This window comes from Conger conger, chromosome 6 (genome assembly GCF_963514075.1).
Source record: "Conger conger chromosome 6, fConCon1.1, whole genome shotgun sequence".
Lineage (NCBI taxonomy): Eukaryota > Metazoa > Chordata > Actinopteri > Anguilliformes > Congridae > Conger > Conger conger.
The window spans coordinates 63,704,868-63,732,794 of record NC_083765.1 but is presented as its reverse complement, the minus strand read 5'-3'; the positions used below and the strand labels follow the sequence as shown (position 1 = coordinate 63,732,794).

Below are 27,927 nucleotides of genomic sequence, written 5' to 3'. Positions count from 1 at the left end.
ACCATGTTGCTTTTTCCATTATTCAGTGGTCCAGGTTTGTGCTGCTTGTACCAGGTTATGTTTCTTTGTGCATTTGCCTTGTTCACATTTTGTATATGTCTTCATCATTTTCCGCAATGTTTCACTTACCAGAATAAACTATTCAGCAGTTTTTGTGACCAATGCACCCCTGCATTTCAGGCACCAATGATTTGATCTCTTAAGAACTCTGTTAGTTGCTGGACGTTACTTTGGAAACTCACATATCATAGTACTGATTTTCAGTTTCATGCATCGTGAATATTCGGATAATATCCGGCTAGGGATTATCTAGATAATATCCGGTTTGGTATTATCCAGATAATATCCAGTTAGGGATTATCCACATAAAATGATCACGATGTATGTATAACAGATCCAATCAGATCTCCCAAACCACTGCAGGAGGTGGTCAGATACGCATTCGAATATAAATGCATCCATCTCTCCAAGACACATATGACAACCAAAACCCAAAATGCTCCCAAAGTATACCATCACGTGGCTAAGCCGTCTTCCAAACCGGAACACAGGTATCTTCACAATCGTAACAAGAGGGTGGCACAAAACAGGAAGTGGGTTTTGCATTTTCCACAATGAATTTCTAAAAAGCCCAAATACTGAGGAAAGGTTGTGGAAGGAGGAGCTTATTGCATTTACAGTGTTGGGACTATTTAACATTTTAAAACCCAAAAGCCCAATAGCCTTTTTGACGTTACTCTAATCAGCCAATCGTGTTGCAGCAGCTCAATGCACAAAAGCATGCGGACATGGTCAGTTTTTCTTCAGACCAAACATCAGAATTGGCAAGAAATGTGATCTAAGTGACTTTGACTGTGGAACCATTGTTGGTGCCAGACAGGGTGGTTTGAGTGTCTCAGAAACTGCTGATCTCCTAGGATTGTCTCGCACAACAGTCTCTCGAGTTTACAGAGCATAGCGTGAAAAACAAAAAACATCCAGTGAGCAGCAGTTCTGCAGGGAAAATGCATTATTAATGAGAGTTCAGAGGAGAAGGGCCAGACAGGAAGGCATAACTCGAATAGCAATGCATTACAACAGTGGTATGCAGAAGAGCATTTCTGAACACACAACACACCTGAAGTGGATGGGTGGGATATAGCAGCAGAAAAAAATAAATAAATAGGTCTTATAAATACCTAATATTGTGCTAGCTTTATTAAAAATACCTCATAAAAACTTTAGATTTTAAATATCCCTCTACTCTGCCATGAGGTTCCCACCATACAGGTAATTTTCCATAATAACAATCCAAAAGAACATGAACTTCTGATAATGAATTAAATGTTTCCTGAACAAGTAAAGTAGTCCTAAACGGCAAGTAGTCACAAATATACACTAAATACAGAACTGAAGACCTGTTTAAACTTTTATCACAATAAATTGTCTGCTGTGCGCTGCATTACTAATTCACCAGGAGCAGTAATATGAAGAACGCAGCTCAGAACGTGAGGTGGATGAAGTCGTCAGTCTAAAGCAAACATGACCTTCCCTGGCAAGCCCCAACCTCATCTGAAACAAAAGCGTTATCCCCATTTGTGTGGCATTGGATACCCGCACACACACAGGCCTCTGTTCGGCCCTGCGACAACAGATCCCTGGACTAATGCCCTGGACTGACTCCACATAGAAACAACTCTCTTTATTCTTGCTTCTATGGTATGGTATGCGTGCAGGAATGACTTCTTACTAAAAGCTGTCTGTTAGCAAGATGCTGGGTTATCTCTCAGCATTCAAATTGGTGCCGTACTCAAGACACATTTAGAAATATTTGGTGCTGAATTCCAAAAAATATTAACATTTGTCCCAATATTCTGTGTTTATTTAACTGTTAAATAAGGAAGCTGAATCCTAACTCATTTCCATGCTAACTCATAATAAATGACACACTAACTGACTGTTCATTCAAAAAAGTTATCGAATCAAATCATTACAAAATCATAGGTTTGCCTCATTGCAGCGCTGGTGCTTCAAAGGAGACTACTTGGAATGAACCAAAGGCCTGTAGATGGGGGGGGGAGGTTATACCCTACCAAATTCTGTATTGGTTCGGCCACATTTTTGAGAAAATAAGCCCTCCACATCGTGTAGTGCAATACAGACAACAGGAAAAACAAACAATATACTTTGTCCTGTGCTGGACACCCTTTTTTTCGTAGCACCAGATACATGGATATCGCCACATGCAATGAAGACATCCAGTGGAGTAAACGGCTGTTTAAACTGCACTGTTTAAGATCTGCCTCATTTGCAAGTTTCACAGACATTAAACTGGCCCTTAGTGCAGTCTGTATTATTTTCACCGAAGCCAATTAAAATGTTTTTTTTTTTTGCAATTATTGTGGCTTTTTGGAATAATATTCTCTGGAAAAGAGTGAAAGTAAAATAAATGGACTAGAAATGTTTTTCCATCAATTTGTAGTTTTGTAAGTGAACGTTTTTCAACAAGGACCATGAATCAAAAGCAATTTGATTTAATAATAGTATATAATGGCAAATGAATCAGTATCATTGTCATCCTAGTGGTATTTTAACTGTATCTGTATCAACCAAAAGATAATCATTTTGGTGCATCCCTACTAGTATACACAGTGTTTTGGTGCATCCCTACTAGTATACACAGTGTTTTGGTGCATCCATACTAGTATACACAGTGTTTTGGTGCATCCCTACTAGTATACACAGTGTTTTGGTGCATCCCTTGTGATATTCCCACCTCTTGACCTATGGCTGAAATAGTTTTGTAATGAATATGTACCAGAGAAACAAGAAAACATTGCTCATCTATGAGGAATGGATCCATTGCGCAAATTATTGTCTTCTTCATTTGAAAAAAAAAAACTGCAAACACAGAGTGGTATTGAAGTTACAATAAGGGCTATGATATCATCCAACGACAATGATATTATTTAAATATTGACTATCAATTACAAAACACCAGCCACAATGCCTAACACACAAAGCCATAGGGCACAGTCCGGTCTCTGTTTAGAGAATGAGATGGTTGGTCTGGTGCCATATTTCAATTGTAATACCAAAGCAATGCAACCATTTGACAGTCACTTGAATACAGTGCCACTTAAAAAAGGGGAATTGTTGTTGCTGCTTTGCTCATGAAGATAAACTTTATGCAACTGACAAAAACAGCACTATAGGGTGCATCCCGTAATTTGGTGACCTGGTTTGTATTTTTGGCTGTCTTCTTGATTATCTGGATAATGATATTATATTATTATATTACAGGATCCCCGGTTTCTGGAGGGGTGGAGAGCCCCTGGCGGTGAGACAGAGTTCATAAAGAGTCCTGTGGGAGGTGACATTAGCATTGGTTTGGAAGATGCTGTGGAAGCGCTCAACACAAATTAACATATTGAATGCTTCCTTGATAATGAAAATGCTCAACAAAAAAAGTCAGATGGACAGCAGAATTCCTGCATAATCAAAACTGAGATTAAATGTTCAATTTACATTTCTAGACATTTTCATTTACAGAAAAACAGCGACTGTAAGGTAACCCAAAAATAATGCACGTGGTGTGCTTAGCACAGGGAAGTGACGTGATAAGGACGGCTTAAGATTAGCTGTTTTTTTCTCTCCCGAAACACCTCACAAAAATCATTCATTATGTAAGCTGTGTTCTTATATAATACACATCAAATGCCATATGGCACATGCCTTCATACATTTTCATTTATTACACAACATATGACATGGGCTTTGCATCATTCAACCATGGGGGTGACAGAATGTGTAAGTGTGCTTTGTTGAAAGGTCAAGTGTATTACACATATGCAAAATGAAAAGAAATTCCTTTTCAGGTGTTTTTCTTTTTCTTTTCTTTTTTTTAAAGCTTTTACTTTGACTTGCGCAACCTGGGCACCAAATCAGTGAATGCATTCCATTCACGCAATTCATAATTTTAGGTTGAGGAGAAGGTTGACATTTCCCCCTCTGTTTCTATTGTCTCCCTAGCTCAGGAGCCAGTTTGTTTGCAGCATTACATTTGGTTTTAGCTGTTCACCTGCTTGCTGCAGTATGGGAAGAATTGAATGCATAAGTGTTTACATTTGCTTAGCTTTTAGGTACCCCTTAACATTACAGGTTTCAAAGCATTGATTTTGTTCACAAAGACAGGTGATACCTTTGGCAAAGGGGAACTCAAACAAAGCTTCATTACAGAGCGTATTCACTGGTATCTGTATCACTGCATTTAGTATATGCCATTAAGTATAATAAAGCCTCTTGGTAAAGCTGCAGTTTTGTAGTCAAAAAGAACACTTTTGCTTGGTGCACACACAATATGCACAAACTGTGATGGGCAAGGCTTCTGAAGCCCTTAAACTGGTGGAAATTAAGCTGCCACACATTTAGGAGATTGGCTGAAAACCCAGATGTTTTAAGGGACCAGAGAAGAGGGAATGATTACTGTGGCATGAACACACTGCTAAAGCCATGCCCTGTCAGAATGGGGTGTATGGGTAAATCATGGAGGCTGAAAATCTGCATATTCACGTCTTCAGTGAGAGGATTTGGAGGTTGTACTGCCCAGCATGCACTAGTATGAGGAGAGCTGATAAGAGTTCTGCTTCATGTGTGGAACCTGCTCGCACGGTTATGATCTGGAAGCATTCAGGCAGTGACAGAAGCTAGTTATGACAGGCCCCTGAGCATGTTTTTTTACCCTCAGACACACACACCATCACGCATAGATATTTTACAGCAGACAATAGGCTGCATGCAAGAACATTATCGTACTTTTCTCTTACTTTTTTCATTTGAAGGGCTCATACGAGTATGCCAGATCGGATTCAGCAAATTTCAGAAAACTACAGTATTTACAGTACTTTAGGTGGGTTCTGTTGGATAGATGGTGGATGGGATTAACAAGAATAAGGGATGTGTTGGTTTTGCCAAAACATAACAATATGCAGACCATTGATAAACTTTATCTTATTCCTCCTAAACAGTCCACTAAAATATGTTTCTGAAAACATTTGAGATATAAATAAGCAATGCATTTGCTGAATCGTGATTCATATTTGATCCCTAGTTTGAAACTCTGATCCGAGCTCTGTGAGACAGGCAAGCAGTGCTGACATGCACTTTAAGCTGTGATTTAAAGACCGACAATGCAAATGTTATTCATTTTCAGATTTTCCAACTCATCGCTGGGCTAAGCGTTTGCCAGCCAGCTAGCTAGTTAGCAAGTATTGCTATGGCCATAACCAGCATAACATAACCATTCTAGCTAGCTTACAGTAAAATCCTGCTGTTACTGCTTTGACACTTTTGCTCTCCATATAATCTGCTGCTGTACAGGCCATTTCAGACACTCTGTGTTTTACACTAATTCACCTGCATTATGAGAAACAAAGATATTCTCCATAATATGAAGATGATATACTTTATTGAACTCTGTTGGGTAATTTGTCCTCTGCATTTGGCCCATCCTAGTTATTTAGGTGCCCGGGGAGCAATGTGAGGTTAAGGGCCTTTCTCAAGGGCTGGGCAGATTTTATTGTGGCTACACTGGGGCTTGAAGCACCAACTTTCCAGGTCCCAGTCATGTACCTTGCCACTACACTACAGGCTGCCCCATCCAATTCTAACAATAATAACACATAGTGGGATAAAATAGCAGGATGGAATGAACTACAAGTAATGTTTTAGCATTCTACAAATTATTATTTGTTATTTAGCTGACACTTTTAACATGTTTTGGCTTCATGATCATTTTTTGTGAATTTTTGTTTTAATTTACTCATGTTGAGCAAGCTAGCTAGAGTGTGCCATGTAGTTTTGGGCTTTTCATTCAAATTAAGTAATTAAGTATTTTGTCTCTAGCATCTCCCAATGCTAATAACAGGGCCCAAATTCATATTGGTCACTTGAACAATCTAGGATAATTTGATGTGTCTGATGAATTAAATTTGGCCTTACTCCATTTCATAAACGCAAACTACAATTCACTCAGTCAATCTAACATTGAATCTTGGATAACTTTGCATACCCACTCTGCAATAAAGTGCAGATGAATCGTGCGCCAAAAACAGGATCATACTCCTTATATAGACAAAGAGGGCGGGGTCTGCCCATGTTAAAGTTGATGAAAGTAGGCTGCGGAGTCCACAAAGTTTTGTGTTGGGGTAAAATCTGACCCATGTCTTCATGATATCCTCACTACCTAAACAAAACACTGCATTGCGCTATGGATAAATTTTAACCCAGCAGAGCAGCATTGAAAAGCTGTGGGTAGTTTTGTGGATCAAATTGGACTCAAACTCAAAGATTCACCTTTGGGTCTGGACACCCCTCTCCTCCCCTTCCTCCCCAGGAACAATTATTTTCTTGCAGTATGTACTTGTACTCCTAAACATTTTTCTTGCAGAATATGGACACTGACACACACACACACACACACACACACACTCTTTCTTTCTCTATCTCTCTATCTATCACTCTTGATCTATCTCTCCCACACACGCACAAAAATAATACCCCTCATTCTGTCAACTGCTCCCCTTCATAATATTATGCCCACATACAGCATCACAGAAACTCTTTTTTTTCTCTTGCAGACAAGTGCATTATTTAGCTGATGCTTTTTATCCAGAGCGACTTACTGTTGATTAGACTAAGCAGGGGGCAATCCCCCCCTCGAGCAATGTGGTATTTATGGGCCCAGCAGATGCACCTCTGGCTACACCAAAGCTTGAACCATCTTGTGGGGGCGTGATATGAATAACATTAAACAGATTTCTCGCAATATTTTTGGGTATCTTTCAATAAGGCTTGTTCTTGTCACTTGTCAGATTTAATTCTGCAGCAAAATCTATCTGCTCCAACATGTGCAACAGATTCACTGGCTATGAGGTTATTGATCATATCTTCAATCATGACAGTGAGGAGAGAGAGCACACAAATGCAAACACACACACACACACACATACAAGGAGAAAGAGACATCCTCTTCAATGGTAAAGATAGACACTTTGAAGATCTTTATCTGGTATTGTCTGGTTATATGTAAATATAATTGTTCAGGGTTTCTCACAGACCTTTTCCTGATCACTGCTATGACCGGAGTGGGGGTTGGCGAGGGAGTTTATTATTTTGAGCCTTGAATCAAACCTTATGCAACCTTTAGCAAAGAAATGTTGTTGTCAAATATTTGTTTAAGCCTTCAATTGAGCTTTGGGTTCAGACAAATAACAGGACATTACAAATGGGCACTCATGGTAAATGGTTGGCATTTATATAGTGCCTTTATCCAAAGCACTGTACAATTGATGCTTCACACTCTCACACTCACAAAGTGATTGGCTGCCTTGCAACACACCAACCAGCTTGTCAGGAGCAATTGGGTTAGGGCCACTTTGACACACTTCCACCAAAAGGTGGCATCAAACATGCTACCCTCCGACTGCCAGACGACTGCTCTTACTACCTGAGCCAATGCCACCCCTGTGTTGCCCTGTGTTGCCCCGTGTTGCCCTGTGTTGCCCCTGTGCCACCCAAATGTCATGGTGGTACCTTTGACTCCATATGATTTCAGAAAAAAAATTTATTCTAAACAAAAAATACAGGACATTAAATACACTTTTTACGACCCAAAACTGCAATTAGTTGTGCTTTTCTGGTTTCCACACGTATCCTGTATCCCATGAGGGACATAAAGGAATAGCTAACGAAGCGATAAAGAAAACCTGAATTTAAAGCAGCAATTACTGTACATGGCTTCTGTGAAATCATGTTGTACCTTGTGCTGTGTGAGAATTGTGACCAGAATGGCTATATTATTGGTGCTGTCTTTTCATCATATGCAGCTGTTATTCTTATTCCTGCGGCTGTGTTATTCAGGGTTATTGTTGTATTACTCTCAAAATCACTTATTTCAATGTAATCACTTCTGCTTGGGATGCTGTGATCATGCACACATGGCCTCTTTTGCAGGAAGCTGAAACAGAACGAATGCAGTGTGCCCTGCCATCCATGAGAAACCTAATTATTATGAATAATAATGATAGACTACAAATTATCCACTGAAGTATCACGGTGCAAAACGGTAAATAAATAAATAATAAATCAATAAATAATCTGTGAACCTGAAGATCTGAGAAATCGGTTGTTGCTGCCATGGTGGAACAGTTGGAATTACAGTAACTGTCTTTCTGTTGATTGACTACATTTCCTGAGTAATGCTTGGGTAACGGCCCTGCGGGCTTACTACTGGGTTCACGGCTGCCTGCCATCTGGTGCCACTGCCAGGCTCCAGAGCTCCTGCATTGTGAAGACAACCAACATTATTTTATACTGTTAATGGCTAAATATTGCCTTTCATCTTCAATTAAATGCAGCCTTTTACAAGATCAATTCTTCTTTATCAAAGCATATGAATGGGATAGCTGCTGCATAATCTAGATTAGACAATATTATTAATAACATTAATACAGTGCATTACATTACATTACATTACATTACGTGGCATTTAGCAGACGCTCTTATCCAGAGCGACGTACAACAAAGTACAAATCAATCACAAGAACAAGTGCAAAAGTAGACCTGAGAGTCCTAGTGTAAACATACAGAAATTCAGAACCCTTGAAGAGTACAATCAACATTCAAACTAGCATACCACTGTTGGCAGCTAGAATACAACAACAGCCAATAAAAACAATACCTATACAAGTAACGATATCTATACATAAGTGCCGTTACGGTCTAAGGCTAATCACAGTGATTGTGAGTTGGGGAGGGAAAGGTGTAGCCTGAAGAGATGGGTCTTCAGTCTGCGCTTGAAGGAGGTCACAGACTCTGCCGTTCTGGCATTCACCGGGAGGTCATTCCACCACTGTGGGACCAGGACAGACAGCAGTCGTGAGCGTGAAGTGCAGGTGTGGCGAGGGGGAGGCGCCAGACGGCACGAAGTGGCAGAACGGAGGGGTCTTGTTGGTGTATAGGTTTTGATAAGGGATTGAATATACACAGGGGCTGATCCTTTAACTGCCTGGTATGCGAGCACCAAAGTTTTAAATTTGATGCGAGCCATAACAGGCAGCCAGTGGAGGTTGCTGAGCAGGGGGGTGACATGTGAATGTCTGGGAACATTGAATACCAGACGGGCTGCAGCATTCTGGATGAGTTGTAGGGGTCTGATGGCAGATGCTGGAAGGCCAGCCAGCAGAGAATTGCAATAGTCCAGGCGGGACAGGACCATTGCTTGAACAAGGAGCTGAGTGGAGTAGGTGGTGAGAAAGGGTCGGATTCTCCGGATGTTGTACAGGAAGAACCTGCACGCCCGGGTCACCGTAGCGATGTTCTTGGAGAAGGATAGCCTGTTGTCCATCACCACTCCAAGGTTTCTTGCACTAGGGGATGAGGTCACTGTGGTATCCCCTAGTGAGATGGAGAAATCAGAGAAGGGAGAGGTTAAAGCAGGGATGAAGATCACCTCCGTCTTATCTGGGTTGAGCTTTAGATGGTGGTTGCCCATCCAGCTCTGGATGTCTCTCAGGCAGGTGGAGATACGGGTAGAGACCTGTGTGTCTGATGGGGGGAAGGAGAGATAGAGTTGGGTCATCGGCATAACAATGATAGGAGATGCCATGAGCAGAGATAACGGGGCCAAGGGATCTCATGTAGATGGAGAAGAGGAGGGGTCCGAGGACTGAGCCCTGGGGGACTCCTGTAACAAGGGGGCGAGGGGTTGACACTCCTCCAGCCCAGGACACCTGGGAGGGCCGGCCAGAGAGATAAGATTGGATCCACTCTAAGGCTGTGCCACAGATCCCTGTAGATGCCAGGGAGGCTAAGAGGATGGAGTGGTTGACCGTGTCAAATGCCGCAGCGAGGTCAAGAAGGATCAGGACAGAGGAGAGAGAGGTTGCTCGTGCAGCCTGAAGGGACTCATTGACAGAGAGGAGTGCAGTCTCCGTCGAGTGGCCAGGTCTGAAGCCGGACTGGTGGGGGTCCAGCAGGTTATTCTGAGAGAGGAAGGAAGAGAGTTGGTTGGAGGCGGCTCGTTCAATGGATTTGGATAGAAAAGGAAGGAGAGATACCGGACGGTAGTTTTGAATGCAGGAGGGGTCAAGAGTGGGTTTCTTTAGGAGCGGGGTGATGTAGGCCCTCTTGAATGATGAGGGAAAGCAGCCAGAGGACAGAGAGGAGTTAACAAGGGAGGTGACAAACGGGAGGATGTCAGGCGTGATTGCCTGAAAGAGGTTTGAGGGGATGAGGTCCAGGGCACAAGTAGTAGGGCGGTGGGAGAGCAGGAGGTGAGACACATCAGCATCTGTAAGGGGACAGAAAGAGGAGAAACAGGAGGCAGGCATAGAAGTGGTGGTGGTCGCGAAGGTGCTGCGGATATCTGCAACCTTCTCGTCAAAAAATACCGCGAAGTCATCAGCAGTGAGCGAGGACTGAGATGGTGGGGGAGGTGTGCTGAGGAGAGAGGAGAAAATGGAGAACAGTTGACGAGGGTTAGAAGTGGAGTTCTGGATTTTTGTTTGGTAGTAATTTCTTTTGGAAGTGGTGATAGCGGAGGAGAATTCCACCAGGAGAGACTGGTAGGAAGACAGGTCCGACGGGTCTTTTGATTTCCTCCACTTCCTCTCGGCTGCACGTAGGCTTGGCCTGGAGGAACATAGAAGGTCAGAAACCCATGGGCTGGGAGGGGAGGATCGAGCAGGCCGGGAGACAAGAGGACAGAGAGAGTCAAGGGCTGAGGAGAAGCAGCACGGAAGATGCGGAATCAGTGGGTAGTTTGGAGAAGGATTCAAGAGGAGGGAGGGAAGCAGTGACTCTGGGGGCAAGGGAGGAGGGTGATAGAGAGCGGAGATTACATCGGACAGAAACAGTGGGGGTGAGAGAAGGGGAGGGAGGTAGAGCAGCTAGGGGGATGGAGAAGGAAATGAAGTGGTGATCGGACTTGTGTAAAGGGGTAACAGTGGGGTTAGAAGAGGAGCAGTTCCTCATAAAGATCAGGTCAAGAAGGTTTCCAGCCTTGTGAGTTGGGGGAGAGTGCTGCAGAGAGAGGTCAAAGGAGTGAAGTAGTGGTAAGAAGGCAGCAGACTGGGGGGCTTCCAGGTGGATGTTGAAATCTCCCAGGAGGATAAGTGGGGTGCCATCCTCAGGGAATGAGCTGAGTAGAGTGTCAAGCTGATCAAGGAAGCTTCCCAGGGCACCTGGTGGACAATAAACAACGACAATATAGAGTTTAACAGGGTGAGTAATTGAGACAGCGTGGCATTCAAATGTGGATAGGGATAGGTCAGTGAGGGAAAACGCAGAGAATTTCCACGAAGGGGAGATCAGCAAGCCAGTGCCACCCTCCACGGCCAGAGGGCCGGGGGGTGTGTGAGAAGGAGAAGGAGGATGAGAGGGCAGCGGGGGTGGCAGTGTTCTCTGGTGTAATCCAGGTCTCGGTGAGGGCAAGGAACTGTAGGGACAGGAGGGAGGCATAACCAGTAATGAAGTCAGCCTTCCGTGTGGCAGACTGACAGTTCCATAGCCCGCCTGCAACTGTGAAGTTGTCACAGGGGGTCAGTGAGGGGTAGCAGAGGTTGGTGGGGTTCCGTCGTCGTGGAGGGCCACGTCGCTGGAAGCGCGTTCTGAAGGGGAGAGAGCAGACCGTAATGGGGTGCTGACACAACATACCATTCCAAAATGGGACGGAGCGTCGCTCTGAGCACGCCTATATAAACTGCTAATTACTAATGCAAACTAGCGATCTAAAAATTATCCTAACAATTGCAGCGTCCAAAGTATCCAACTGATTCTGATCACCTAATCAGAATAACAGAACCGAGCGAAACTGCCGGCGGCTGATGAAAAAACACACGAGATTTGCTAACTAATGACAGAAAATGCAAAACATCTGGTCTAACTAACGCAGTAATTTGACAACAAATCTACAACTGCTGATGGACTAACAAGGTTTCCTTATAACCTACTGCTCACACGCAAAAAACACAGAAACAATACTTAAGTTCCCTGGAGGTCTTCGAGTACACACGGCTAGTGGAAAAAATGCACTTTTCAATCTGTGCAATTTGTTTGTGATGAGTAGAGCAGTGAACTTTTTATTTAAACTGATATTCACTGGTAATTTTATTTTTACATAATAAGCTTATTGTTACCGGGAAATGCAAAACATTCTGGCAAGATGGCATAAAATATTTTCAATTGTGTTCTGCTCTTTCAAAATCAGTCACATAGACCCCAAAACATATTTTGAGTTTTAGAAGCTACTTGAAAGAGGAGAATGTAAGCTTTCCAACGACTGCAAAGTTATCTCTACTCCAGCTAACAGTATGGAATCTATTAAAGTGATCCAGGAAAACTTGAACTCAATACAGAAGTGAAAATAAATAAATAAATAAATCCAGAAAATTAACTTCAATACAACTAAATGTAAAGTTCTACACATTGGCATTTGGCAGACAGTTGATTAGACTAAGCAGGAGACAATCCTCCCGTGGAACAATGCAGGGTTAAGGGCCTTGCTCAAGGGCCCAACGGCTGTGCGGATCTTATTGTGGCTACAGCAGGGATCGAACCACCGACCTTGCGAGTCCCAGTCATGTACCTTTACTAGTACACTACAGGCCACTACTATTGGAAAGTGCTCAAGTTGAAGAGGACTTGGGGGTAATAGTCAACCAAAGCCTTTCAGGTTCTAGTCAATGAGCGGCAGCAGTAAAAAACAGGTTGCTAGGATACATAGCCAGATACATAGCCAGGAGTATTGAATATAAGTCTCAAGGAAGTTATACTCACCTTATACAGTACTCGTGTTAGACCATACTTGGATTACTGTGTGCAGTTCTGGCGACCGCACTATAAGAAAGATATAGACCAGTGCCATTACCTCTCCCCATCTGGATCTCTCCATTTCCCTAGGGGATACCACACTGACGCCATCACCCTGTGCAAGGAACCCCTCTCCAAGAACATTGTGGTGGTGACCCAGTCATCCTATACAACATACGGAGAATCCACCCCTTTCTCACCCCCCACTTGACCCAACTTTTGTCCCACCAGGACTACTGCAATTCCCTCTAGGCTGGCCTCCCAGCATTCGCCATCAGACCCCTCCAACTTATCCAGAATGCAGCAGCTCGTCTGGTCTTCAACCTTCCCAAATACTCAAATACTTTTTACTTCCCTCCACTGGCTGCCTGTCATGGCTCGCATCAAATTCAAAACATTGGTGCTAGCCTTCCAAGCAGTGAAGGGGTCTGCCCCAGCTTACCTCCAAAAAATCATCAGACCCTACACCCCTGCCAGACCTCTTTGTTCGGCCTCCACAGGCCACTTGGTGCCTCCTCCTCTCAGAACTTCCACCTCATGCTCACGACTACTGTCTGTTCTGGCTCCACGGTGGTGGAACGAACTCCCTGTTGAGGTCAGAACAGTAGAATCTCTTCCCACCTTCAAGCGCAAACTGAAGACCCACATCTTCAAGCAGCACCTCTCCCTGTCCCTCCCTACCTCCCTGTAAACCCTGTAATTGTTGTCTTTCTGTGATTTACTTGTGTATCAGGATGTTTAGTTTAGTTTGGCTAGGTAAGCAGTGTTTGGCTAGGTAAGTGGTTTGTTCATACATTTGTGTGTTGCGGTATTATGATTAAAAAAATGAAAAAATAAATAAAAAATCAAATAGGCCCTGGTTCTTATCTTTGTTGTGCAGGTAGCAGTTGAAATTGTACTTCCCTCTAGGGTCTTTCAGCGCATTTATCCCTGGTTATGGGTATGCACTTTGCACTTTGTTGTAAGTCGCTCTGGATAAGAGCATCTGCCAAATGCCATTAATGTAATAGAGGCACTGGAAAAGGTTCAGAGAAGGGCAACCAGATTGATTCCATGTATAAAAGATAAGAGTTACAAGGATAGACTTAAGATGCTTAATCTCTTTAAGTTTAGTAAAAGGAGACTTAAGGGGGGATTTGAATAAGGCTTTGAAATTCTTTTAAGGGATTAACAAAGTGAATTATAGGCGATTCTTCAGGGTGAGTTAAAGCGGACACAAATAGAAATAGGCAAAGGAGAAATTCCCTAGAGATCTTAGGAAGTATTTTATGTATATGATTGGTTGGTCCAGAATGATTGTTTGGTCCAGAATGATTGGTTGGTCCAGAATGATTGTTTGGTCCAGAATGATTGGTTGGTCCAGAATGATTGTTTGGTCCAGAATGATTGGTTGGTCCAGAATGATTGTTTGGTCCAGAATGATTGGTTGGTCCAGAATGATTGTTTGGTCCAGAATGATTGGTTGGTCCAGAATGATTGTTTGGTCCAGAATGATTGGTTGGTCCAGAATGATTGTTTGGTCCAGAATGATTGTTTGGTCCAGAATGATTGTTTAATTGAATTGCACTTGTTCCTCATTGAATTTGTTCCTAAAGTGGCTTCCAACAGAGCAGATCTTTGGAGTGAATCAATGGGATAGTATAAGTACATTGTCATAAGATTAATAATAATAACTTTGATATTACTTTAAGTAAAATATTATGTTCACAGTAGAATTTACATTAGAAGAACTGCACCTTTTATATCGTAATATATACAAATTGCATGAAATGTATATACGTACATTATTTATTGTCAATGATCGAATTCCATACCCATACCATAGCCATTCATATGAAACATTATCTTTGGACGGAGTCCAAATTCCTGTTATTGCTGTGAAATCATTTTACAGTTGTTCCATACAATTTCTCTGCGGTTTGTCAGAACAACTGCACATCTTCATAATTCTTGAACAGCACGGCGGATGCACAGGCGGATGCACGGAAGCTGTACAGAAATGCAAACGTGCAAACGCCCCCAGCATTTCATCCACGGCTAAGGAAAAAACATGAGGGCTTTATGTCAAGGACTGTTGCTGTTGGTGATAATTATAAATTGTGGTGGCTGTTATTAACATTTATTTATATATTATTAGCATTTGGCCCAGAAAGGCTGGAGTGTGAATATAACAAAGCTTTTTTCAATCAGACTGTCAACCAACACAAGAAGCAAAGGTACTGATGATGGCAATGATTTCATGTTTATCCATTTTATCTCAGCTAACAGTATAATCCTGGATGAAAATGAGTGCAACTAACAGGAAAATAATCCAATACAATTTAATTGCTTTGGTAACATGCATCTAACAACAAGTATATTGTGTTGATTGAGAATTAAATTATTTGGCTGTTTTCTGTGTACATAACCAAATTAAATAAATGGCTTTTGTATTTCATCAGTACTCCAAGAAGGTTACATAATCCTGCTAAATTTATCCAAGAACACTCATTTAAAATATGAATCAAGTGGTGCATCTGGATGCTCAAACAGGAATACAGATTTTGTTTAGCTTCAAGCTTATTTAGTTTATTAACTAGCTTCAAGCTAGTTTATTCTATTTTTGTCTCAGAAAAACAAGATGTAGAAAGGTTGTGGTATTTTTAGCATCCGTTGATGAAAAAAGCGTTTGCTTCACACTTACACAGACGATGAACACGGTTTTCAATAATTTCACAGCCGTGCAGCAGAACACTGGAGACCAACCGTGCATTAAGCTGGGACGCACGTACAGTATCTTGTGTTTCTCATCGTTTGAATTTTGATTTGGTTGATTGTTGGCTTTAAGGAGAGTGTGAAAAGAGGTTTTAATCCCCATTAAATGAGTGAGCTGTGTTGTTATTATATGGCTGATGAAAGGACGATGAAAATGTGCTTATATCCAACCTTGCGCAGCGGGGAAATTGCATCATCCCCGGGCTCCGAGCAGCACTGACACCCTACGTCACAGAAGGAGTCCTCTTCTGTCAGTCGGCTCCACATCGCCCGCTCCTTTCACATGTTATTCGCAAACACTCGCTCCCTCTCACTGTCACCACCGCTCTCTGCAGACATGCTCCTCTTCAACAAGCTTGCAAAGGTTGCATGGTTGTTTTCTGATGTATTTTCATATACAGTGGCTTCAGAAATTATTCAGACCACGTCAATTTTGGCACATTTTATTGTGTTGTAGATTCATTGTTAATTAATGTTAATTTTGCCAATCAATCTACACTCAATAACCCACAATGACAAAGTGATAACGTTTTTAGAAATTGTTGCAAATGTATTAAAAATCAAAATGGTCCCCCATTTGCATAAATATTCAGACCCTTAATTCAGTACTTTGTAGAAGCCCATTTGGCAGCAGTTACAGCTTCAGGTCTTGAGTAGAACTCTGTCTCTACAAGCTTTATACACCTAGATTTGGCATCATATTCTTCCTGGCAGATCCTCTCAAGCTCCATGGATGGGGAGCATCTGTCAACTGCCTGTCCTATTTAAAGGTGTTAAAATGGTCACAGTTTTAGTCCATCTGGTAATGCATTCCAGGAATGTGTACCCTTGAATGAGAAGCTGGATTGGCCAACAGATGTTCTGCACATTGGGATCATGCAGCTTCCACTGCTGGTTTGTTCCCAGCCTTACTCAGTTTGGCTGGACAGCAAACTGTAGAAGAGTCCTGGTGGTTCCTGGTGGTTTTCCATTTCACAATTATTTATGCCACTGTGCTCCAAGGAACACTTAAAGCTTTAGAAATGATTTCATACCCTTGCCCTGATCAATGCTTTGCCACACACGCAGGGCTGGACTGGGGCAAAAAATAGGCCCTGCCATTTGGCTCAGACCGGCCCACCACAATCGGTTGGACACCGCCCATCACTACAACATCCTTGCAGTCTGTTCAATATGCATATGATGGATATCTACCATTCATCAAATCATCAGTGTCATGGACAGATCAAGTATACCAATGCAAGTGTGGACCAGTGTACTCACTCACTGTCGACTTATTCCAAGGTGATGAGACATGGCTGCTGAGCAAACAATACCCATACTCATACTGTTAAGTAATTGTTAAAGAAAAAGCTCTGCTCAAAGTCATAGGAATAATTCAAATTATTTAATTTTAAGACGCTCAAGCTGCCAGACGCCCTGGCTAGTTAGCTACATTTTACATCAGTCTAGTCGCGGTAAATCCTCGATCACGTCGACAATAGTTAATAATAACAGCACATAATATTGTTCCTGAAACCCCCTGCGATAACGTACGATACTGTACTAAAATCTGTGAAGGGACCGGTTTGAAAAGAGCGCTCAAACGGTCTGTCAAAATCAATGCGCTCGCGCTGTTGTTGGACTAGGCTCATCTAGAGTTAGCAATAGCATTAGCCATTCTAACATTCATAAGACCTAGCCCAAAAAATTATGCTAACGTAACGTTGCTTAGTGAGACCGAGTGACTGACTGACCGAGTGACTGCTTAGCTTACCTCTTTAGTGCTAGCTATATCCTCCACTGTCACAACTGACTCTGAGTCTGTGTCACTGTCCGACCCGCGTTGCTGCTGACTAACGTTAACGTTAACGTTACTGCTACTGTTACTGCTACTAGCAGCAGTTCCAGAGAACATTTGTGTAATCTTTCTACATTTTGAGGCATCCTCTGCCAACTTTTGGACTTTCTTGTCTCTAATTTTCTGGGCACCTCCTTTGTGCTTTCGATCCATTTCGATCCATTTCTCAACTGACAACAACTTGACAACAGGGAGGAGGGGTCAGGGTTGAGCCTACCAGACGGGAGGGGTTGGGCTTAAGCATGTGATTGGGCCGGCCCACTGTCAGTATGGAAAATGAGCCAATGGGCCGCTGTCCATTTTTTGGGGGCCGCTCGATAACAAAAACATTAAAACATTTTTTTTTATTATTATTATTTTTTTTTAATAAATAAAAAAATGATACCGGCCCAAACCAGCCCAAAACTAGACCGGCCCACATGCCCGCGGGCATGTAGACTATATAGCCAGTCCAGCCCTGGTCTACAGAGAGTTCCTTGGACTTCATGGCTTGGTTTTTGCCCTGACATACAGTGTGAATTGTGGGACACAGGTGTGTACCTTCCTAAACTATATGTCCGATAAATTTAATTTGCTACACGTGGACTCCAATCAAGTTCTAGACACAACTCAAGCATAATTCATGCAAACAGAATGCACCTGACCTCAATTTGGAGTGCCACAGCAAAAGGTCTGAATACTTATGTAAATGAGAGATTTCAATTTTGGATTTTTAATCAATTTCATAAAATACATTTCTAAAAACATGTTTTTATCGGTTATTGAGTGTAGATTGATGGGCAGAAATGGTAATTGTATCCATTTAAAAATAAATATATAGCACAATAAAGTGTGCTAAATGTGAAAGGGTCTGAATACTTTCTGAAGCCACTTTAGTTGCTTAATGACACCCACAACCAGGGTAATTTACAGAGCTTGCTTTTTCCTCATTATCCATCAATACAGATGTTCACTGAAGGTGCTTGGCTTAAGCAAAATGTTTTCTGGATTTGTTTTGCTGCTCAGTCGTCGTCTGAAAGGAGCACAATAACCGCACCGCTGACTGCTGTCACTGGTGTGCACTGAGACAAGGACATTCCTGCTGTGTCAACCCTGCCTCCCTGACTAGCGCGATGGTGAATTATGCACCAGTCTGCTGGGGAAATGGCATGATCAGGTACCTGCTGACACGCTGAAGCCCAGCTGTTTGGCTGGCTGAGCCACCTGGACTGGTTCAGGTTATTCATATTTCATTGAGAGCCAGATATTTGCAATGTTGTATCACAGGGATGGATTTGTCACGGTTCCTTCCAGGTCCTGTATACACAGCTGCTATTGCTTACCTTTCCAGGGCAGTAAAACAGTTCAGATCTGAGTCAGTTGTTTTGATAAACGTCACACCTACATAAAATCACCCAGCAGCAAAAAACAGGTTCTTGATCCAACTTTCATTTTTGTCACTGAAGGTAAAAAAAAAGAAAGTGTTTTTGTTTCACTGCTGTAGTCCTGCGTATATTTAATTCAGGCTATTGACAGTAAGCTCGAAGAAGAACTGTGAGAAATATGCTAATGTCCTCTGTGAATTCAAATGAAGCTTGAACACCATTCCCAGGGAACCAATATTTTTTGTCTTGTCATCCAGGAAAGCATAAGGGAGATCAGAGTGCTTTTGAAGTTCACTTCATTTCCAAACTGAATGCAATTCAGTTTCACCAGTCCATCCATTCGAGCTGAAGAGAACACAAACTCTACACTCTGCTTTAGCTATCAAATTAGTTACATTTGTGAAATAATGAATGTGTTATGCAACTGTGTCATACATAACATAATAAATTGAACTTGACTGGTAGAATGTTTGAAGAGCTCAACGGCTGGTTGGCTGAAACAAACCAAGGGGACAGAAATTCCGCTGTTAAAATATTTTGGTCACAAAAGATTTTTTCATTTTGTGCTCCTCCACCCAGATATCAGGACCACTCTCGGTCTATCGGAGCTTAAACAGTGGGGCCACAGTCATATCATCCACGTACAGTCCTCTCCAAAAGTTTTGGAACAGCAAGGTCAATTCCTTTGTTTTTGCTATACACTGAAGACAAATGAGTTTGAGGTCACCCTATTTGTCAACCAAGGAAAACAACAGCAGTTGATGACAGAAACATTGTGAGAGATGTGAAGAAAAACATCAGTCAGTCATCACAAACAACCTCCACAGGGCAGGGGTGAAGGTATCTCAATCAACGGTTCGAAGAAGTCTTAGAGAGCAACAATATAACCACTAAAAGAAATAAGTCTAATAATTACCTAATAAAGTGGTCATTAAGTGTATGTTGTAAATGCACATTTGTATTCATTATGCTGGCTGTATACTGTGATGTATTGGCTGTCTTTTCCAAGTGGCACGTCACACTGCGATGTAGCCCTGACAATATCCCATCTTTCATTGCTGATCCAAGAATTCTATAATAAGAGCAGATGTTCCAACCAATGATTACAGTGGTCATCTGACATGCACATGCAGAAATTACGTCATCTGAAATCCACATGCAGAAATTGTGGACGCTAATCGTGGCATTTTTTTGCCCTGAGAAAATCATTCAAATCATTCCTTTTGGATATTAGCTACATTGAAGGTGTCACTACAGTGGCCTCCCAACTCATTTGGGCAGGGCCATCAGCGTCACTATAGCGATGCCAAAAGAGACCTACAGCGTTACTATAGCGATGCCAAAAGAGACCTACGGTGTCACTATAGCGATGCTGAAAGAGACCTACGGCGTCACTATAGCGATGCCAAAAGATACCTACAGTGTCACTATAGCGATGCCAAAAGATACCTACAGCGTTACTATAGCGATGCCAAAAGAGACCTACAGCGTTACTATAGCGATGCCAAAAGATACCTACAGTGTCACTATAGCGATGCCAAAAGAGACCTATGGCGTCACTATAGCGATGCCAAAAGATACCTACGGTGTCACTATAGCGATGCCTAAAGAGACCTATGGCGTCACTATAGCGATGCCAAAAGAGACCTACGGCATTACTATAGCGATGCCAAATGAGACCTACAGCGTTACTATAGCGATGCCAGAAGATACCTACGGTGTCACTATAGCGATGCCAAAAGAGACCTACAGCGTCACTATAGTGATGCCAAAAGAGACCTACAGTGTCACTATAGCGATGCCAAAAGAGACCTACGGCGTTACTATAGCGATGCCAAAAGATACCTACAGTGTCACTATAGCGATGCCAAAAGAGACCTACGGTGTCACTATAGCGATGCCGAAAGAGACCTACGGCGTCACTATAGCGATGCCTAAAGAGACCTACGGTGTCACTATAGCGATGCCAAAAGAGACCTACAGCGTTACTATAGCGATGCCAAAAGAGACCTACAACGTTACTATAGCGATGCCAAAAGAGACCTACAGCGTTACTATAGCGATGCCAAAAGAGACCTACGGCGTCACTATAGCGATGCCAGAAGATACCTACGGTGTCACTATAGCGATGCCAAAAGAGACCTACGGTGTCACTATAGCGATGCCAAAAGAGACCTACAGTGTCACTATAGCGATGCCTAAAGAGACCTACAGTGTTACTATAGTGATGCCAAAAGAGACCTACAGCGTTACTATAGCGATGCCAAAAGAGACCTACAGTGTCACTATAGCGATGCCAAAAGAGACCTACGGCGTTACTATAGCGATGCCAAAAGATACCTACAGTGTCACTATAGCGATGCCAAAAGAGACCTACGGTGTCACTATAGCGATGCCGAAAGAGACCTACGGCGTCACTATAGCGATGCCTAAAGAGACCTACGGTGTCACTATAGCGATGCCAAAAGAGACCTACAGCGTTACTATAGCGATGCCAAAAGAGACCTACAACGTTACTATAGCGATGCCAAAAGAGACCTACAGCGTTACTATAGCGATGCCAAAAGAGACCTACGGCGTCACTATAGCGATGCCAGAAGATACCTACGGTGTCACTATAGCGATGCCAAAAGAGACCTACGGTGTCACTATAGCGATGCCAAAAGAGACCTACAGTGTCACTATAGCGATGCCTAAAGAGACCTACAGTGTTACTATAGTGATGCCAAAAGAGACCTACAGCGTTACTATAGCGATGCCAAAAGAGACCTACGGTGTCACTATAGCGATGCCAAAAGAGACCTACAGTGTCACTATAGCGATGCCTAAAGAGACCTACAGTGTTACTATAGCGATGCCAAAAGAGACCTACAGCGTTACTATAGCGATGCCAAAAGAGACCTACAGCGTTACTATAGCGATGCCAAAAGAGACCTACGGTGTCACTATAGCGATGCCAAAAGAGACCTACGGTGTCACTATAGCGATGCCAAAAGAGACCTACGGTGTCACTATAGCGATGCCTAAAGAGACCTACGGTGTCACTATAGCGATGCCTAAAGAGACCTACGGTGTCACTATAGCGATGCCAAAAGAGACCTACGGTGTCACTATAGCGATGCCTAAAGAGACCTACAGTGTTACTATAGTGATGCCAAAAGAGACCTACAGCGTTACTATAGCGATGCCAAAAGAGACCTACAGCGTTACTATAGCGATGCCAAAAGAGACCTATGGCGTCACTTCTGCATTACGTCGGTATCCCGTTGACTTCAATAGAAACAATTTTTTCATTTGACGCCAAAGGTTAACATTGTATATCGACAATGATTGCATGAAAATTGAACATTTTTTATTTGCATCTAAGAAATCACAGACAAAAATATACACCTTTCCCACATCTTAAAGTAATCAACTTAATGATTATTCAGTAAATGTAATGTAAAGAGAGGTCAGCCATGGTAACGAAGCCTAATGCTGCATTCACGTCACATCAGAATGACGGAATTACTACCTTCCGATTGGGAAAAACAGTTCACAACAACCTTTGACATTAAACGCGAGGCAAAAAACTAAACTCATAAACAAATGAAGCGCATCAGCCACATGTGATGCCCCTTCTATAGCCCACCATGATGTCTGATGACGTAATTTATATTCAACTCCACTTAATCATTAATTAATCAGGATTACCAGAATGAAACATCACCTATTTTAATGGTGAATTGCTTTTTTTTTATATGATATTAATAATTATAATATCCAATTGGCATATTAAAATAATCTAGCCACTCTAAATCAAAATAAAAGATTAATTAATGGAATAATAAAATAACAAAACAGGCTTTACAACCCTGCACTTTACGAACAGCTGAGACTCGGCAACTGCGTTCGCCACCTGCAAAAAAACTGACCTCCGAACACTTTGATAAATCCCACATTATCTGTGCAAATGCAATTTACGATTGATTTACGGTGAATGTCGTTCGGTGCACGTTTGATAAATGAGGCCCAACATGTGGGAGTGGTAACACGTTGCACATTGAGAGATCCAAGACGGGTGATTTTGGCTCAGGATGAAAGAATTCTGCTGCGATTTGCTAATTTTCGTCTGCGACTGCAGAATCATGGCAAAAATAATACAGTGTCTACCCAGCATTAGCAATCTAATTATGTTGCATGCTCATCATAAGAAGAGGTAAGTTTCATCCAGGAATGAACCGTATCATTATCATGTCTGTTTGTTTGTTTGTTTGTTGTTCTAGTATACCTAGGAAGATTATGGGGGGGTGCAGGTTTTTGTTTTAGCCAAGGACTACAACACCTGCTTCAACTAATTAAGTAATTATGGTCTTCAATCAAGACCGTAGAAGTTGAATCAGGTGTGTTATTGACGGGCAATAACAAAAACCTCCACCCTGACTGCCCTTGCTGCCTCCTGGCCCCTTGTTTCTGTGCGATTTTTTTCCTGTATACTTGGAATTATTTTGCAGCATTCCACCCTCCGGTATTGATTCTGCATGCTCATAAGATGAAGATGAGGCCACACTGAGACTCGGTGATGCTGGAATCAGCCAGCCCTCGCTAGGATTCTTTTTTTGCTCTACTCGATCTATATCGGCAGTTGCCATGACAACAAATAGAAATTTTCTTCACACTTCACTAAAGTGTGTTTCACCACCAGCACAACATGGCGCCCTCACCCCACTGGTATAAACTCTCTTCAGTGCGAGTGCAACACAGACCCTCACTGTCTCATTTATGCTGTCTGCAAAAACTGCCACAGCGTTAAAGGATGAGGATGTTTCATATGTGAATCCATTCTGTGTGTGCCTGTATGCATGCTTGATAGTGATTTTAAATCTACATTACTACATGCCCAAAGAACTTAAGCTTCCAATGTGTTAAGTGAGGCTGTCTCTTCTAAAGGTACACGGATGTACAGACAGGCACAGTGAAAGATGGAGAGGCTGCTGTCATTTGTCAGCGTGCTTTTATAGCTGTCATCCAGCGATAAGGCACGTGACTCTAGCATGATGGACTAATAAAGCAATTCCCCATCAAAAGTCACCCTCCTCCTAACCATCCCAAACAGCGAGTGGCTTCCAGCAGCAGTGTGACAGCCCCAAGCATGCGCCCGTCGGGGGGGGCAGTAGGGCTGTGACTGTCACGGGGGCCTTCAGTCAGCCTCGGGCTCAGACACTCCACAATTCCCCTGCAGCTGTTTCTGGAGGTTGTAAACATGCTGGGGCTCCACTGGCAGGGAGCAAGGGAAATTCTGGAAAGTCATTTGGCACCGTTCATTAGCTTTCCTCACCCCTTTTCATTCTCTCTCTCACACACTCTCTCTCGCTCTCACAACAAGGTTGATTGGCATGACAGGATTATGCAACGATTGCCTATACACACGGATATATGACAAAACAGCTCTCTGGATTAAATATAAAACGGGCCGTCACGACAGTGAAGCTCCCGTGCTGTCTCACTTGCTCTTTTTCTGTTTTAGTTTTATCTTTTGCCTTTAAAAGTAAAATCTAGTTCCAAAGCTTTCTGTATAAAACATGGAGTTGTGTTTGATGTCTCTGAAATACCCTGTGATCTCGAAAAGAAGGCATTAAGGGAGACTGATACAGTACAAAAATGTCCCTGGGACTGTGCCTCCATGCAGTCCAGTAAATTGCTCTGCTAATGATAAGTAGCCGGAAACATTCTGAAAATACACATACCATCATTTCTACTGATGGGCAGATTTTTTGAGACAAAGATGGTTGCACAGAACCCCACAGACCTTGCGTCATACCAATGGTACATCCCACACATTCTCTGTTGTTTTCCATATTTGCCTTTCATTCCTTCACAATGACTATTAAAATACATGCAGGCTCAAAAAGCCACGTCAGATGAAAGCCTGTGACCTCGACAGAACAGCATGAGGGGAAACATGGGCCTCTTGGCCATGGTCCTGACAGAGTCTGATCTCTGGGTCACATTTATCACACAGGCAAGCAAAATATATTGCCAGAAATTGAAATATAAACTGTATTGCTTTGAAGAACACATGACTATTTTGTATGCATGAAAATGTGGCCATGTTTTGCCTGATTAGACATCCATATAGAGACCAAGCAGAATTTGACGAATCAATAGGTTCCTAATTGACCGATCCAGGGCCCCACCCATTTTTCCTTGAAAGTCCAATCACACATCGGCAATTGAACCTCAGTCGGCACCCATCACATTCTAATGAAATATGATTTATTTTCTTTTTTTCCCATTATCCTCCAAATTTAGTGGCCAATGTTACCATTTATCATGTCCTGTGTGCTGCTGAGGAAACACTGTCGCAACCCTGCCCCTGGTGGCCAGAGTTATTACTGCTGCTCCCCGTATGCATCAGCCATGTAAGTCCAAGTCCAAATGTAATATTGAATAACCATTTTAGTTTATTGTATATGAAGGTGCATCAAAGTTGCGCAATTATAGCCAACTGCTGGAACAATTTTAACACAGGCCTAAACTTCCATGAAATACAAAAATGTTGAGCATGGAGCATGGTAGAGAAGCACAATACTTGTTTAACACAAATAAAAATATTTAGGCTACTAACTGAATGGAAACCACTATGCAGGACTGCTTTGAATATGACAGTTTGTTCAATTTTAAATGCATTTGAAAATGCCAAAACATGTCTAACGGTGCCAAATGACTTTTAAAAATTAAAGAATTCCATTGCATTCTAACAAAAACTACAGGGTATAAATCGGAGCATGTCAATGAGAAAAGTGGCATCTGCGCTCAAATGCGAGTTTCTGGAAGTTTGGGTTGTGCGAGGCGGAGGCACTGGTGGAGGTGTTCTGTTTCTGAATTCTGGGGTCCTTATAAGGTCTTTTAGGGGTGTGAATTTATGCTAATAATAAATTCTGTGCATTGGCTTTTTGTTACGATTGAATGGTCACATACACAAGTGGATACAAAGAAAAAAATTGTCTATGTGTGTTTCCTAAATCCAGCGGAATTTGTTCATTTAGTTCCGATCACTCATACATTTACACACAGATTTACGTAAAAATTGTTAAATGAGGCCCTCTGTCTCTCCGCTGCACAATGTACAATACTTTTTTTTTAAAGTGTCATTTTAACAGCCGTGTACAATCATTTAATATTTCTCATCTGGCAATGCTGGTTAGGTCTCTCCGTCGAAGGGACTGCATTTGGCTATCGCAGGTTACCATTGTTCCACTCGGGCATTAAGCTTATATTAGATATCCACTGAATAAAGGAAACAAATCCTATAAAATGTAAGATTGCCTGACAAAGTAAACTCGCAGACCTGGGAAAGTCCTGGGTCTGGTGTGAATGGCAAGGACCCGGGACTTTCCTGTGACTATCATGTGGTGTGAATGGGTCGATCCCGGGTTCAATATCCTGTGTATATCCTGGGTTTTGTGTGAGAAAGGGGAAGATACATTCGACAACAGAAAAAAAGAGATAGTTAAAAAAAAGAAAGGGGACAATTGAAACCTGTATCTGTGCTCACAAAATGAGAGCAATGAAATCAGGCGACAATGGAGAATAAAAATGGTATATTGTCTGACCAAATTAATTGAGAATTTCACCGTGAATTAGAAAATGAATGCAAATATACCCACTCCAGCCTGAATACAGGCAGGCACGACTTAAAGGGACAGTTTACCAAAAAATTTAATGAAAGTCTGTTTTCACTTACCCAGAGTACTATCCATCCATCCAGTATAGCTGAGATTTCTGAGGCACCCTCAAAATAATACTTTTTTTGCTGGCACTAACAACTTCAGGCTGTTATGTTGTTATGGTTACATATGTTGGTTAAGTTCTGATCAAAATACAGAAGCTAGGTAGATGGCTTCGTCCAGTTTTGATTATTTTGTATCTTCGTTAAATCCAAGGTTTTAAACGAGGCTTAAATTGATTTCTTATTCGCTACTTCATATTTGTAATTCCCGGTCCACCTTAAATCTTATAGCTACAAAGTCTATAAAGGAAAAGATTATAGATAATTGAGAGTTGTCTGTTTACAAACAACCATTTCAGAACGTCAGAGAGTAACGTTAGCTATTAAACTAGCAAAACATTAGAGCGCTTACAGCTATTAATATCTTGATGTAACGTTATTGGACTTCACAACACCATTTCACAATTTTTAAATGCAAGTCACTTTATTGGAATGATAGTGAATGAAGTTGTGGTCAATAAAATAAAACATTTTAACTCGTATCAAATGGTTAATGGTTGGCATTTATATAGCACCTTTATCCAAAGCACTGTACAATTGATGCTTCTCATTCACCCATTCATACACATACTCACACACTCACACACTCACACACCAACGGCGATTGGCTGCCATGCAAGGTGCCAACCAGCTCGTCAGGAGCATTTGGGGGTTAGGCGTCTTGCTCAGGGATACTTCGACACAGCCCGGGCGGGGGATCGAACCGGCAACCCTCCGACTGCCAGATGTCGCCCCACACTGATGGCTTTGGGTTTCTCTTTCAAATGCAGCAAATTTCAGGCAGCATATTAATTTAGAATGGTGACTCGGCTTCACTGGTACTACCTGCCAAAAGTTGAAGGATTATACAAATTTAATCACCACCTAGCATCCAATCAGAATCGAGTATTCACCCAGACAACAGTAAAATGAATTGTATTGCACAGTCAGATATAAAATACAAATTGACAGGAAAGAAAAATTCAGCCCATTTCATACACATCCCTCAGGGGGATTATAACCCTCAAAATAAACTTTAACAGAGAATAGATAAATAATGTGCAGCTCGTCCTGTTATAATATCACCATGTTCCTGCTGTTCCTGCTTTAGCTGTGATGTGTTGTTTAGGTATAACACCACAGTGACCTAATGCATTGCTCTGGATTTTAGCACCCTATACTATAAATATATCAAGAGGTCATTCATAAATAGCCAGGATTAAGCCTTCTGTTAAATGACAACTATAATAATATAAATAAATAATAATTCTGTCATAATACCCCAAGGGCACTTGCAGTACACGTCTGTCCTAACGCCACAGTGACATGCATGGCTCATCTGCTAAAAGGAGGTTCTATAAATACATTCT

The 27,927-nt window shown here is 42.1% G+C and overlaps 1 protein-coding gene across 1 annotated transcript in view; it reads right to left on the bottom strand.

The window, feature by feature from the left end:
• kcna4 (potassium voltage-gated channel, shaker-related subfamily, member 4) overlaps positions 1-27,927 on the bottom strand; it is a 182,012-nt gene that overhangs the window by 95,600 nt on the left and 58,485 nt on the right. The window lies entirely within an intron of this gene.